General features: G+C 39.2%; 1 protein-coding gene and 1 non-coding gene across 5 annotated transcripts in view; both read right to left on the bottom strand.

Annotated features, from left to right (window-relative positions):
* FILIP1 (filamin A interacting protein 1) overlaps positions 1 to 16,626 on the bottom strand; it is a 276,138-nt gene that overhangs the window by 105,466 nt on the left and 154,046 nt on the right. The window lies entirely within an intron of this gene.
* On the bottom strand, positions 9,569 to 9,785 carry LOC120363327 (small nucleolar RNA U3). The gene has a single exon (XR_005578902.1). It is a non-coding gene; the product is annotated as a small nucleolar RNA U3 (small nucleolar RNA).

Raw genomic sequence — 16,626 nt, 5'->3', positions numbered from 1 at the left:
ACTTCTCTAAAGGAACACTGACTTTCTCCAGAGGACATTACTTGCCCAACAGCTCAGAAGCAAACAGTTTCTATCCCACTCTCCTTGTACCAATGGGTCTTCACGTGGGGTAGATTTTCCTCCTTGCTCATCATCACTGCTTCCAAATAATTCTCTCTCCCTACTTTCTAAAATATACTAGCTTTTACTTTCATGTCATCAGATAATATTAATTTGTATATTTTCTGTTAATAGTTGTACTAGTTCATTCTTACCTTGCTAATAATGTAAAGAAATACCTGAGACTGGGTAATTTATAAGAAAAGAAGTTTAACTGGCTTATGGTTCCACAGGCTGTACAGCTGGAAGCAAAGTGACATCTGCTTCTCGGGAGGCCTCAGGAGGCTTCCAATCATGGCAGAAGGCAAAGAGGGAGCAGCTGTGTCACATGGCAAAAGCAGGAGCAAGAAAGCAAGGTGGGAAGTACGCCACACTTTTAAATGATCAGATCTCACAAGAACTCACTCAACATCATAAGGACAGTACCAAGGAGGGGGATGCTAAACCATTCATGAGAAATCCATCAATAGTAATGGGCCATTCAATACCCCAGGTCATTCATTTTCCTTCCTTCTTTGAAGATTTTCACTTCTGGATTGCTGTTATTTGCTCTAACACTACTTTTGCCAATTTTTTTGGTGACTTCCATATCCTTTTAGACGACTTTTCAGATGTTCTGACTTCCCAGTTCCCTGAACTTCCCTCCTCTCATGAGTCTGTTCTTCACACTACCTTAGCCTTCACTTGTAAGGTCACACCCTAGTTTTTGCCGTCAGTATAAAAAATTATAACCATCTATATATTTCAACTCTCCAACACCATCTTCTATATTTCCAGTTTACTCCCTTTAGAGCTCAAAATCCAACAATGTTTTAATGGCAGCACACTATAATCCATTGATTTTGTCATCTTTTGATTAGCCTTCACCCTCCTCCTTCCATGTGCTCATTTTTCTTCTCATTCAGCTTAAATTTCAATTGCATACACCCTTAATGTCATGCCTTTTCTCTCACATGATTGTAGTCTGTTGGTCAAATTACAGCCTTGGTTAAATCTCTTTCACCAGAGAAAAACACACGACAACTGATCTCATTTCAAATTCATGGTCACTAACTTTAACTAGGCTGTTAATTCTCTCCAAAAAATCACACTATATTCCTTTGATTCACTCTCATATACTATTTCATAACTTCTGCCTTATGAAATCACACATCTACCCATTGCTTCCTGGCTCACCAAGAAAATTGAAACAATTTGGGAAAAATTTCCATAATCTCCCACCACTTCCATATACCTACTGCATCTTTGCTGGTATGTGTGACCTTCTTCCCTATTACTAGAAGTAAATTGATTGTGCTTCCAATTAACATGAACTTCTAGGCCGGGCGCGGTGGCTCAAGCCTGTAATCCCAGCACTTTGGGAGGCCGAGGCGGGTGGATCACGAGGTCGAGAGATCGAGACCATCCTGGTCAACATGGTGAAACCCCGTCTCTACTAAAAATACAAAAAACTAGCTGGGCATGGTGGCGCGTGCCTGTAATCCCAGCTACTTAGGAGGCTGAGACAGGAGAATTGCCTGAGCCCAGGAGGCGGAGGTTGCGGTGAGCCGAGATCGTGCCATTGCACTCCAGCCTGGGTAACAAGAGCGAAAACTCCGTCTCAAAAAAAAAAAAAAAAACAAAAAAAAAACACATGAACTTCTTACTTTATTCACTAAATCCCATCCTCTTTTGACTAACTAGGACATTGCTCGAAGCCTTTTACCCATGGTTAGTTTCCCTCCATGCACATTATCATTAGCATCCAAATATACTGTTATTTCTTCCATCAGAACAAGGCCCTCCCTTGACTCTACTTCCCATGGAGATCCCACTTTCTCTCCTTTCTTATACAGTAAAACTCATTGAAGGAATTGCCTATATATATACTGTCTCCAATATTCTCTCCTCCCATGTGACTGGGATTTCTTTGAGCCCACTCCATTCAGGCTTCTTCTTCTAGTACTCCACTGAAACCCTTTCATGAAGGCAAATCATGATCTGTCTACTGCTGAATTCAATAGTTAACTCCCACTCCTCATTTTTCTTGATCCATCGGCAGCATCTGACACTTTGGATCTTTCTCTCTACCTTGAAAAACTTTCTACTTTCACTCCAAGACACCCTACCTGCTAATTTCCTCTTTCCTCTCAAACTGTTAATTCTCATTCTTCTTTGCTGAGTCCTCCTCATCCTCCCAACCTCTCAGTGCTGGAATTCCCTGGGGCTTAGTCCTTGGACTCTTATTTTTTCTATATTAAATTTGCTTACTTCATGGATTTTACTGGATTTCAAGAGCTTTAAATAGCATCTACATACATAAGACTCACACATGAATAACTCCAGCCCAGACCTCTTCCCTGAACTGAACTCTAAACGCATATTCAAATGCCTATTGGACATCTCTCTGCACTTGAATGTCTAACAGGCATCTGAAACCTCCTCTGCAAAACTATATATCTGGTTTCTAGTTGCCTACTCTGCTCCACCTGCAGTGTTCCCCATCTCAGTAAAAGACAACCCATTTCCCATTTGCTCAGGCAAACAACCTTGGAGTCAGGCTTAGCTTTTGCTCATCTCTTTCTCACATATCCCACAATCAACCTGCCATCAAATACAATGAGCTCTCCTACAAAATTTATACCAAATCTGAGCACTTTCCCCTGACCACCACTCTTACTGCCTGATACGGTTTTGGTCTATGTCTCCAGCCAAATCTCATCTTGTAGCTACTATAATTCCCATGTGTTGTGGCAGGGACCCAGTGAAAGACGGCTGAATCAAGGGGGCGGGTCTTTCCCATGCTATTCTTGTGATAGTGAACGGGTCTCACGAGATCTCATGGTTTTAAAAACACAAGTTTCTCTGCACAAACTGCCTCTTTGCCTGTTGCCACCCATGTAAGATGTCTCCTTGCCTTCTGCCATGGTTGTGAAGCCTCTCCAACCATGTGGAACTGTGAGTACAATTAAACCTCTTTCTTTTGTAAATTTCCCAGTCTCAGGTATGCCTTTATCAACAGCATGAAAATAGATGAATACACTGCCCTAATCCAAGTCACCATTATATCTTGTCTGGATTACACAAAGCTACCTAGTTTGGTCCCTCTTTCTTTCTAGAGGTTCACATTGACTCAGAGACAGGGAAGTAAATAAAGAACTGCTGACAAAGGAAAGGATCCCTAGACTTTCTCTATTTACCTAATCACTGTTAATATAATAAAATTAAAGCAGTTTTGAAATACATAGAGGTAGAATTTTTTTTAAAAAGACATAATAATATTTTAAAATGTTAATAAAGTTATTTATATATATTTATTAAGTAACTAATATATGAAGATTCAGATCACCATAAATAATTTTAAAATCCCAAAGAAAACAAAAATCATTTTCCTATAATTGGCTCTTGTTTTTTAATTCCTTTAAAGATCTTTTAAGTAAAAACCCACGTTTTTAAAAAGTAAAAAAAAAATAGTTGGGAAAATTCAGAAAAAGCATAACAAGAAAGGATTGGCCTTTCTGCATATAAAAACATATTATACTACAACACTAATTAAAACAATATGGTATTACAGCATGGGATAGGTAGAGAACTCTTTGGAGTAAACCAGAAAACCCATAAGTAGATTTAAATATTATAGGATAAAAGTGACATTTCAAATCATAATGTAAAATAGTTTGTTCAAATAATGGTTGTTTACTCATTATCTCTCAGTTATAAAACCATTTATATCTATTCTACTCTGTGATACTAAGTCTGAGATTCTGCAAACTATATTTCCCAGGTTCCCATTCTAGCTGCTTTCTGTTGGGTTCTGCTAATTGAAGTCAGTAGAGGAATAGTAAAAGGCGGGATGGGAGGAAAGATTTCCTTTCTACTTGTCCTGTTTCTGACAATGTTGCTCCAGTAGTAGCAGTTAGCTGCAGCTCCTGGTTCTTCAGGCCTCCCACAACTAGCCTCATCAAGCTCCCTTAGAGGTACTAGCAGAGGCTGGGCAGTAAGCCCTCCGCAGAGGGATTCCTCCTTTGTAGTCCTAAGCACTGGTCATCTTATGTCTTCCCTTTGCTTCCTCAGCCCTAGAGGTGATAGCCGCTTCTTATCTGGTTACTTCAGCATTTTCCTTTTACTGTTTTAGGCTTCTACCATCTTTGTGACCAAATCCGTATTAACTCCTTTCTGTTTAAGATATCTAGTGTGCTTTCTGTTTTCCTGACTAGACCCTGACTGCTATTAACAGCCATCTACAAGTAAGTAAAGTAGCTCACTTTAAGATGAATTTCAGATGGGTTAAATATTTAAATAATAAAAATCGGGGGGAAAAGTAGTACAAGAAAGTTTGAAAGAAATATTGCATAATCTAAGAGTGGGAAGGCCTTTCAAATTTTAATCTGCATCAGAAGCCATAAAACAAAAGATTGACATCTGACTAATAACAGTAAAAATAAATTCCACATAACAAAAAATGCCAAAAGTAAAGTCAAAATAAAAATGAGATATGAAAAAATATTTGATTCATGTTTCATATCAAAGAGAACTAATTTCTTTGTTACATAAAAAGCTCTCATTAATAAGTAAAAGACTAACAATCCAATGAAAAACAGGCAAAGATACGAACAGATTAGTCACATAAAAAGAAATATAAATATATCTAACAACATTTGAAAAGATGTTCAACCTCACTCATAAGAGAAATGTAAATTAAAACTGCTGGGAAATACCCATTTCATCTATCAGGTTGGCAAAGGACTTACAACATCAAATTGGTAAAACAACTGATAATGTACTGTGTTGGAAGGAATGTGAGAAACCAGGCCTATGAAGGGCAACTTTGGAAAATCTGTCACGAATTGATATACCATTTGACTTAGCAATTTCAATTCTGGGAATTTAATCAAGAGAAATACTCTTACATGTGTGGTAATACATATACATAATGTACTAATGGAGCATTGATTGTGATAGTGAAAAACTGTATACAACTTAAATGTTCTGCAACAGGAGACTGCACTATGCATGCCAAATATCATACACCCTAAAGTCATTGAAATGAATGTAAAATCTCTGTGTGTACTAATGAGGGACAGTGTGGGTCCACCAGGGGCTGGTTTCAAAGGCAGGAGCTTCCCAGCACCACGCCTCCATCCACACCCCCATCTGGGAGACTAAAGTTCTTTGTCTGACTTTACAGTGGGCTAGGTAGAAATTCCAGGTGAGCTTCTGTGTTCCAAAAAGCGCCCCCCACCTCAAAGCTCTGGGAGGAGGGGGCTCTGATTGTGAGCTGGGCAGCCAATCCGATATCAAAGTGGAAGATCAATCACTCCAGCCAAAGTTTGAAAGAACTCCTCTCACTGTATAAGAACATGAATGGGGTGGGAATAACTCCAAGGTTAAAAACCCACTGCTCCTTACCTACAGGGATAGGTGGCCCACACCTGTAATCCTAGCACTTTGGGAGTCCAAGGAGGGTGGATCACTTGAGGTCAGGAGTGGGATCCTCCCTTGGATCCCTCCCATGGCAGCATGGGAGCTCTCTCTCTCCTCTCTTTCTCTCTCTCTCTCTCTCTGCCTCATAAATATCTCTGTCTAATAAATCATTCTCTGCTAAATTCTTTGGGTCCAAGATATTTATTCCAACGGTAAGCTCACCACACCTCCAGGACCCCTTCCCCATTCCTGGGGTAAGAGAGGTCAAAGACCTAGGCACATCTGGGAAAACATATGGATTGGAGAACAGGAAGTGTCTCTGGGATGCCCCCACAACTCTGCTCCCATCTCTGGGTTACATCTTTGGCAAGCATGGGAGGGAACTGAGCCCCTGCGCCCCACCCTAGTTACACTAATAGGTAAAAATTTCCAAGCCATATTTGAAATCAGAAAAAGGCTGATTTCAGAACGATATATGTAATATGCTTTCATTTGTGTAAAAAGCAAAAATCATAGTATATATACATCCATATATTATACCCTTTTAGAACTTGTAAACCATATGTGTGAATTAACCATTCAAAATTTAAACTACAATTTTTTTTTTTTTTTTGAGACGGAGTTTCGCTCTTGTTACCCAGGCTGGAGTGCAATGGCACGATCTCGGCTCACCGCAACCTCCGCCTCCTGGGTTCAGGCAATTCTCCTGCCTCAGCCTCCTGAGTAGCTGGAATTACAGGCACACACCACCATGCCCAGCTAATTTTTTGTATTTTTAGTAGAGACGGGGTTTCACCATGTTGAACAGGATGGTCTCGATCTCTTGACCTTGTGATCCACCCGCCTCGGCCTCCCAAATGCTGGGATTACAGGCTTGAGCCACCGCGCCTGGCCTAAACTACAATATTTTTAACATAAATTTTTTTTGAGATGAAGTCTCACTCTGTCACCCAGGCAGGAGTGCAATGGCACAATCTTGGCACACTGCAACCTCTGCTTCCCAGGTTCAAGTGATTCTCCTGCCTCAGCCTCCTGAGTAACTGGGATTACAGGCACCCACCACCATGCCAGGTAATTTCATATTTTTAGTAGAGATGGGATTTCACCATGTGGCCAGGCTGGTCTTGAACTCCTGACCTCAAGTGATCCACCTTCCTCGGCCTCCCAAAGTGCTGGGATTACAGGTGTGAGCCACCATGCCAGGCCAAAAAAAATTAAATATGTAAACTTTACTCCTAGAATTATATTTTAATGTTTTGCCTAATTTTTGAACACAAGTTTACTACTGAATTAGAGCATGGTTCCACCCATATATTTTTCTTGTTTTATAATTACAACATGATTCCTGAGGATGTGATTACAGTAAAACTCCACCTTGGAAGAAATATTGAAGTGATACTTTATCAAAAGATAAAAGTTTCTAATACCTGGACAGAACGGAAGTCCTTTCCCCTGAGTCCTTGATGAAACATACAAGCAAGTTATTATACAACAAATAATGGAATAAGCTTTTAAGCACTAGCTTAACAGTAGGTGTTTGTATAGAGAATTGCTTTCTCTACCTAATGACTTTCACTTGGATGTGGAAGGTCATAAAAAATAAAGCAGGACAAAAATCAATGAAGAAAATAAACACACTATACTCATCAGCCAACCTGGAACACACACAATATTAGTGCCTTTTCTTTAAAATCATTTGCATAATGCATAATTAAAGAGAATACTCTCCAATAAGAGGCTCCCAACACTATTTAAGACAGGAAATTATCAGGGGACTGCAGATGGGTCAGTATGAGAGGACCACAAATTGAGGAAACGTAGTGAAAGATAAGGCTGAAGTGGTGAGCAGTGTTGAGCAGGGGTCATTCCATGAAAGCCCATGCAGAAGAGAGACTTGCTCAATTTTGTATTTTAAAAAGCTAACTCTTGCTGTGATCTGGGGAATTAGCCAAAGGAGAACAAGACAGCCGGAAGGGCATACCAGTTAACAGTCTGTTGCAATAAACCATGTGAGCAGTGGTGAGGATCCCTGAAGTAAAGCAGTGGCAATGGAGATCATGTCTCTCCAGCTATGTGAGGTCAGGGACTCTGTGGCTTACTCTTCTACATTCTCTCCATTGCCTGGAATTCCATAATTGCCTGTCAATGATACCCTTGTTAGTTGAATCCACTATCACGTGGTGGTAGACAATAAATAAGAATGTCCAGGCTCTTGATCTTCTCTCTGTTGCAGGTGCACAACAGTATGGTATCAGTGAAGATAATTGCACTGAGGCAGTGACACTCAGGAGGGAATGGGATCTTAACAATCACCTATGTCCTGTCTCACAGGCTACAAAGGGAAGCCCATGTCTCTTAAACAATTAGTTCTGGAGAGAAAGTGCAATGTTCAAAGCTTCCTGTGCTCAACTCTTCGGTGACCCTGTAAGTGTCTCCCAGTCAGGATTTGTAAGTTTCTTTTCAAGGAAGGTCTTTGCTCAGGTTATTTTGCAGTCAGCATGCCGGGCATTTTGGGCTGACACGTTATGCCACAACCAGCTATAAATAAATCATGTTAGATATTGCAAAGATTACAAATAAGTCTCACATTCTATATGCAAAATTGATTTTATCAGTACTCAAATGCTTATCTTTTGTAAACTCAAGGCTAGGAATTTACATTCCATTAAAGAAAAACCAAGACATGCATATTTTCATTTCAAAACAAAACTCAACTTACACATTGTTTTTAGGTTTAAAAAGTTAGCTAATTGAATATATATGTATACATATACAGATTTTTACATGACATATACACATATAAAACATATATATGTATTTTAATTATTGTTATTATTCCAAGTCGGCAGGAATTATAACATGCCATATCAGGGCAGACCCATTTGAGGTTCAAAACAGTAATGTTAAGATCCCATTCCCTCCACTCTTTAAGGGTCACTTACTTTCATGTCTTTTGAGCCTGTGAGACTGTTTCCTTCATCTGCTGAGGAACATGCAAACTCTTGGTTTACAGCTGATTTTCCTCATAAATTAGCTGATCCTCATAGAACCATGACTTGTAAATGTACTTTCATTATTTCTATTTTTTGAAGGGCAAAGGGACAGCCCAGAGACTGCTTAAATTTGTGAACATTGTTTCATGTTTACTTTCAGGCCCTTGATGAGGAAATGTCTAACCTCAAAGTAAGTATTCTAGAGATTAATGGCTGCTGTTTGGAAAGGTCCATAAAAGTCCTTTCCTGCCAATACAAACAGATACATTATTGAAGCACAAGACTACATCTACAGATAGAATTACATGTTAGCTGAAAAGATTCAAGTGACAGTGTTCTTATTTCATCAAATGTATATCCTCTTTTGATTATGTATTATCACAGCAAAAGAATGTCAACAGTTTTCATCAGTACCCTGCTTTCTCTCGTAAATACAGAGTTTGGATAAAAGCATTTCTCTGTTGACAGCCTTATGATATGAGTCACTTTGAGCCCTTCATTGTTTTGAAGCGGTCTATGACAGGTTGATGCAGTACTTATGAAGTCATTTTAAATCCTAGCTGGATCAGTTAGTTTTGCAAAGAAACATATTCCACTACTTTGTCTGCATTTGTAACCTCACCTGCAAACCTAAAGATATTGCAGGTCACATGAGCTTCAGAACAAACCCTCCATCACCACTACACTAGGAGAGGTCTCCTGAGGATCACTGAGGCCGAAAGGAGGGAAGATCTTGAGGAAGGATGTATCTAAGAGAGGGCCGTTCTATAAGTATTAGCCCAGTGACTTTCAAGAGTGTCCCTGAAACTGTTCAGAAGACAGAAGGGAACAAAAAAGAGGTTAAAGATTTCACTAGGCACTTGTAAACAATGTCAAGGTGATAAAAGTTGTGAGTGGTGTGGTACAGTGACATTTCACTTATTTCGGTGAATTAAAATTTAAATTCATTATGGTATACTGGTCTACATTTTATTCTTAAAAACCTTTAATAACTATCTTTTAAAAAGTTTTATATGAATAGTGTAAGCCAGCAAAATGCACCTAAATTAAAGAGAAATTTATACTTTTACTAAACCACTCAGACTGCATCTTCCCCTTATTACCCTCCCAAAGGAAGAGAAGACTGGCCATCAACGAAAAATGGTGGTTGCAGTGAAGCAACACAAAGAGCCAATTTCACAGCTAATGAGAGAGCACTGTGCTTCCTCCTCTTGCTTTCTGATACATTCCACATTCAGAGAAACTTCTCTAGTGACAAACTATGAAAATGGCTCCTCAAAGTATAGAATTTTACTTAATTTTTCAGTGTTTTTCAATGACCAGTTTGACAATGGCATTGGCCTATGTCACTTTTGAGTTTATTACAATTGATTTCTATTGTTCAGGTTTTTAAACTCCTACTAAGGAGCATGAAAAAGAGCAAGATGCACTTGTGGGGATAAACCAGACCTTTGAAGGGAAACCAAATATCAATTCCAGTTGTGACCAAAAAAGATAATCCGAGTTTTTGTGAATTTTAAAATGTGCTGTTTTGTATGGAAAAAAATAAATCCTGTTGGCAATCAATTGATGTTTCCTCTTCTTATCTGTGGAATCAGATTCTCTTTTCCAGTGAGTTTGCTTCTCAACTTGGATGCTTAAACAATGGCTGCACATTATTTTACTGTCATACAATAGGCCATTAATATACATTTGTTGGTTTATTGTGACTTAAAACAATTAACTTTCAGTCTTTAGCACAAAGTGAAGTTATTTAAAAACAAAATGCTAAAACAATGTGATGCCACAGGTTTTGGAGATGCATGCTGAAAAAAAGGGCACTGGGTTTGGGGTCAGAAGGGCATGGCACACCTTACAAGGAAATGCTCTTAACGGAGTTAAACAAAATTTAAATCCTCTGGGCTTCTGTTCAGACCTCATCTAACCTTTTAGGGTTATTGCGATTATTAAATAAAATGAGAATCCTGGCATATATTAGGCAGCACAAGAAGGTCACATGGGCAACATAGACATTATTTTTCTTTTGCCATTTCATATGTTATTTGTTTTTAAACTTTGTATTATGAAAAAGTTTTAAACATACATCAAAGTAACCTGAAGAGTATAATGCACGACCTATCTATCTCTTCATATGCTTTTTTTGAAAATGAGGGGTTAAGAGTCTTTTAAAGGAAATTCCAAGCATTCTATCATTTCACCCAGCAATCAGGACATTATGATGACAGAGTTCTCAGGACAGGATCCCATCTAGTTCCTGGATGAGATACAGCTCTGTCACTAATACTGGCCTAACACATCTGCGGAGGAAAGAGGTAAAGTGATGCAGGGGTTAGGCACTGTGACAGGTAGAAAACAAATCCAGACTGTTCATCACCTGGCAACAGCCTTACTCTTGGTTGCTATGCCGAAGGTTCCGCCAAAGCCAACCTTTTGCATTTAACGTGCAATACTTTAAAAATTAAACTAGAAATACACCCTTTATTTAAAAAAAAAAAAAACTCAGTTTATATTAACCAATTGGAACTACAAAGTAATTTTCAAAAAGCACCTATCAAAGTGTTTTATAGACATTGTCTATTCTCAAGAAGTTGTTAAAACAGTTTTTAAAAAGACAAACATGGACAAGTACACGTCTTGTTTAAAAAATAGTCAATGTAGAAAAAGATGGAGATGAATTTACCTATGTGAGGCTATAGGTCCCTGAATAGTATGGAGGGAGGAAAGAAGAGTATGCATATAGTCAGGAGAAGGTTAGAAAAAGGAAACTCAAATATTTCATGTCCATATTCCTTAGAGGGTGGAGACCTTTCTGACAATAATTCCACGCCTAAAGAGCTGCAGGAGATTTGAACAATTGAGCTCCCTTTATTTGGAAAGTTTCCAGGCCCCCCAACAGTTTGGTGCTAAAGGCCATGGGAGATTCAGGGATAGGGGAGGGAAGGGTAGGAGATATGTTAGTCTGGGAAGGCAGCAGGATCAAGTCAACAGAAGTAGCTTCGACAAAAAGGGACACTTTACTTTTAGTAGGGGAAGTAAAGAAAGGGGAGAAAACGAACAGAGTATTTTTGTTGCGGAAAGAAGTTGAGAAGATCTCAGTCTTATAGGTAAAATACTTCCTCACCAAAGCATCTGTGGAAGACAAAGAGAGCAAGAGTGGGGCTGGAAATTATGAAAGAAGTTTGTACTTAACATCTATAAAGCATTTAAGTGTCCTCTTTCAAAACAAAATCAGAACAAAACAAAACAAAAAGACTTTCCCTGGCCGGCGCGGTGGATCACATCTGTAATCCCAGCACTTTGGGAGGCTGAGGCGGGAGGATCACAAGGTCAGGAGTTTGAGACCAGCCTGGCAAACGTGGTGAAACCTCGTCTCTATTAAAAATACAAAAATTAGCTGAGTGTGGTGGTGGGCGACTGTAGTCTCAGCTACTCGGGAGGCTGAAGAAGAAGAATCGCTTGAACCCGGGAGGCAGAGATTGCAGTGAGCCGAGATTAAGCCACTGTACTCCAGCCTGGGCAACAAAGTGAGAATCTACCTCAGAAAAAAAGAAAAAGCCTTTCCCCTTTCCCTCCGCTACTATTCTCGTAGAGATAGCCCTGCCAGCTATCCACAAACTTGTCAAAAGTGAAGTTTGCCCAAGCACTTTTGGACACCAGTAGTCTGGTATCAACCCTCACCATTCCTTGGAAAACACATCTTCTAAATGCCGGCTCAATAAATGGCCTGTCACCAGTTTTCATTCTCTAGCTTTGCAGAAGCATTGAGAACTATGTCTTCCTGAAGGTCTCTTCCTCCCTCGCATTCACAACACATCTTCATTCTGATCACCTTCCTTTCTCTTTAACCATGTCTTTTTTTCTTTGGCCAATTCTTTGTTCTCTCACCACACTTAACCATAGATGTTTACCAAGAGAATCTCCTTGGTGTTTTTTCCTTTTATTCTCTTATCCCACTGCTTCAACCATGGTCTCTTCACATTAGTACCTTGTTTGTTTTTCTGTATCTGTGCTGGTCAATACAGTAGCCACTAGCCACTGTGGCAACTTCAATTTAATTAACATTAAACAAAATTTAAAATTTAGTTTCTCAGCTTTATTAGCCACATTTCAAGAGCTCGCAAACCACATGTGGCTCATGGTTGCCCTATAGGACAAGTCATATATAGAACATTTCCATCTTCAAATAAAGTTCTATTGCACTGCACAGCTCTAGACCTTATCCCTCCCGAGCTTCAGATTTGGCAGTGTTCTATGTGACATCTCTCCTGGAAGTCCGTCTGGAATCACAAATTAATCATGCCCCATGTCTTACTCAGCCTAACATACATTTCTCATACCAATTATTTGTACAAACTAATTTTACTTGAAAATGGCTCCATGTAAAAAGAGCACATCCCCAAATAATTGGGAAATATATGTACAAGTAAGTTGTAATTTTTAGATATAATTTAGTTTACCACATAGAGACCATTTTCACTGACGAAAATGTGGGCTGCAGCCATTTAGGGGGAAATCTCCATCTTTCACATATTACCCTTATGTGGTATTTTCCCATGACCAGATTCTTATAAAATAATAAAAGGATTTATGAGAGCTTTTCTTTATTAATTTTTTTTTACATTTCTCAATAAAACTAAAGTTCTCCCCTACAACACCAATGAGAACATCATTCTCACTACAGAAAAGCCAACTTCCTGATTCTATTAGGAGTCCAAAAAGTATTCTTCCTGAAACAATGAAAATCAGACAACAAGACTCTTTGCCAAAATATGAACAATACTACTGGACACATGAGACGTTGAAGCATCGTATTCAACAAAAATCAGATCTGGTCCTGATTTTAATCAGAAAGCAACCTGTCTCTCTGTTGCCTCCTAAAGTTAGCAAAGACATGCCATTCTCAGCACGCTGACCATTTTGATGGTGTGAGGTTTCACTGGGCAGCCTCGCTCAGAGTGACCTCAGCCTGAGATTCTAAAGATGGAGCATATTAAGTGCAGGTGAGTCATCAATTTAAAAAGCCACATAGAGTAACTAAAAGCCTCATTCTTCAGAAGCACAAGGATTCTACTGGAGGCCTTCCCATGTGACAAATGGAACTCATTTAGAAAAAGAAAAGCCACCTTTAAAGAAAAAAGTGATAAATGGTACTCCTGAAGGATCAGCCTATTGTGCTTGGTTGCACAATTCCATCTGAACTGATTATCACCATTCCCAATGGAGTTATGACATCTCTTGTTAAAGATGACAGAAAAGTAGACTCACAATATTATAGTAGGAATATCATTGTAAATATTTATAACTGTTACTTTTAATTCAATAATAACATTCTACATTATGATACTTAGACTTTTCCTATATAATTCAGAGTATTTTGCAGATGTTGAAAATATTAATCTTATGACTGTCAACTAGGGTGTATAACTATTAGAACATTTCAAGATTAATCACCATTTACTAATAGACTAACAATGATATGTCTAACCCTTTTCTAGATATAATGAAGCACACAAAAGATGCAGAAGACACAGCTTCTTTCAGGAAGTTTTTTGGGCAACAAGATGTAGGTACATACAATACTTAGGGAATGCAGGTGTATGAAGTGCTATCGTTCACTTCATGAAGGATCAGTGTAGGATTTCATGGCCGGAGAAAGATAAGCATTGGGGAGCAAGTCATTAGGAAATACTTTACAGAGGAGGTAAGCCTTCAGTGGCCCCTAAAGAAATACTGAATAGCGCTGAGTATAGTTGTTCATGCCTATAATCCCAGCACTTTGGGAGGCTGAGATGGGAGGATTATTTGAGCTCACAGGTTCAAGACCAGCCTGGGCAATATAGTGAGACCCCTTATATACAAAAATTCAAAAAAAAAAAAATAGCCACGGATGGTGGTGCATGCCTGCAGTCATAGGTATGTAGGATGCTGAGGAAAGAGGGTCACTTGAGTCAGGGAGATTGAGGCTACAGTGAGCTGTGATGATGCCACTGCACTCCAGCCTGGGCAACAAAGCAAGACCCTATCTCAGAAAAAAAAAAAAAAAAGAAAAGAAAAGAAAAATAAATATTGACTGGTACAGGAGGAAAGTATAGGATAGGACAAAAATAAACACATATCCTGAATGTCCTTGAGGGCCCCAGTTTCTGCGTGCAAGTATCTTAAGTTTGTATGTATGAGTGTGTGTCTCAGAGTATGGGGAAAAAATATAGACTCTGCTTCACTGGATAGGGATGGTCATATTAAGTAACTCTAAAGATGAGCTTTCATAGCTAAGAGGTAGTTTTTTCAGATCAGTCTAAGCAATTTAGATTTCTATCTAATAAGGTCTAGGGACCTCTTGTAAATTCTTAAGCAACAGAATAAAATCATCAGAGAAACATTTTAGAAAAAGCAGTCTGGCAGCAGTTATTTACTGACCTTCTGGTCCCCAAAGCTCATATCTGTTAGATGACATAGACTTGTTCTCCACTCCAAATCCTGCCATAATCCTAGGAGTTTTCAACATTTAATGGGAGATTTAGCCAATATCTGAACTTCACCATTTCTTGACCTCATTAATTTCCATTGCTTTCACTTCCACTCCCAGGACCACACCCAAGACCCTGCTTTAGTTATAACTGTGCCACAAAGCACACACCTATAGTTCTAGGCACTTGAGAGGCTGAGGTGGGGGGATCACTTGAGCCCAGGAATTGGAGGCTGCAGCGAGCTGACTGTGTCACTGCCACTGCCCCCGCCTGGGCAACACAGCAAGATTGTCTCAAAAAATGAAATGAAACTGTCATACTAGAAACCCTAAATGCAAATAACCCAAATTCCAGTTTTCCAGTCCTCTCTAGCCTGTCCTGCCATTGACTTGCTCACTTCTCCCAAGATCTCTTCCTGCTGGGCACTGTCTCGCCAACACATTCTACTTTTTTATACCATTGTCCTTTCACTGCACCCACTTAAGACAACTGCAACCCTAGATCCAGTGCTATAAAATATGTCTCCCCCTATAAACCCAGGCTTCTAAACAGACTGCTGCCACTGCAAATGCATGGTTTCTTCCTGCTGAATTCTAAACTTCACTTATTAGAGCTTGTATTTGTATATAATCACCTTTCTTTAGCATTCCCCTCTGCAACCATTCAGCATCTACATGATCATCCTCAGGACTACCACTCATTTTCAGCAGCCCACAATTTTGTTTCTTCCTCAATGAGAAAGCTGAGGCTTTAGGGGGATCTACCTCAACTGCCCACCCCGCATATGCAAATGTTAGTCCCACTCATCTTTCCTCCTTCCATCACAGAAGCAGGGTCTCTTTCCTTTTCAAGACCAAAACCAAGTTCAACCCAAAATCAGACATTTGGTTCCCCTCCTCCTATATCTTCCAAGATGCTGTCATCAAAAATTCTTTCTGTATCCTTGACTCTGCTATTTTCTTGTCTTGCAATCTCTTAACACAGTAAAGTATCTTTTATCACTAAAACCCTTAGTTGATCTGAGTTTCTCTCTAGTTACTCTTATCCTTCTATACCTTTCTCATTCAATCTTCTCCAGATAACATCTACATTGACTAAGCTGAGTAATGGCAACAACTCCATAGGGTAGGAAATATCCCCATTAGACACATGGGGAGTAAACTGAGGCCCAGAGTCAACATTAATAAAGTCAACTACCAAACCTTTTCAATTCTATCATATTTCCCCATAGGACTTGGCATTCAAGTCACACTACTTTGGCCTTTTACTTTTTAATAATCCCATGTTTCACTTAAAGCTTCAAAGTAGAGAAAAGCAACATGGTGATTTCAAATCCGGAAGCCAACAAATGTAGGCCTACTCTTTAGCCTACTCTGTGCCACGCAAATAATTTACACTAAGCTAAAGAAGAGGGAAAATTGGCCTCTCTGGCTGTTTAAAACAACAACAAACACACAAACAAACAAAAAACCCAGAAAATCTAATTATTACCAAAAAGAAAAAAGTTTTTCTAAATTATTTATTTAACTTTCCTTCACTTACCAACCCACTGAAAACGGGCTTAACCTCACTTAAACTGCTCTGACAAATGTTCCCAAAAAACTTCAAATTAACAAACCCAAAGAATGCCCTTCAGTCCTGCCTGATAGGGCCTTTCTAATGAT

Source organism: Saimiri boliviensis, chromosome 4 (assembly GCF_048565385.1).
Source record: "Saimiri boliviensis isolate mSaiBol1 chromosome 4, mSaiBol1.pri, whole genome shotgun sequence".
NCBI classification, from domain to species: domain Eukaryota; kingdom Metazoa; phylum Chordata; class Mammalia; order Primates; family Cebidae; genus Saimiri; species Saimiri boliviensis.
The sequence above is the reverse complement of the archived record's forward strand: the minus strand, read 5'-3'. Positions and strand labels throughout refer to the sequence as shown.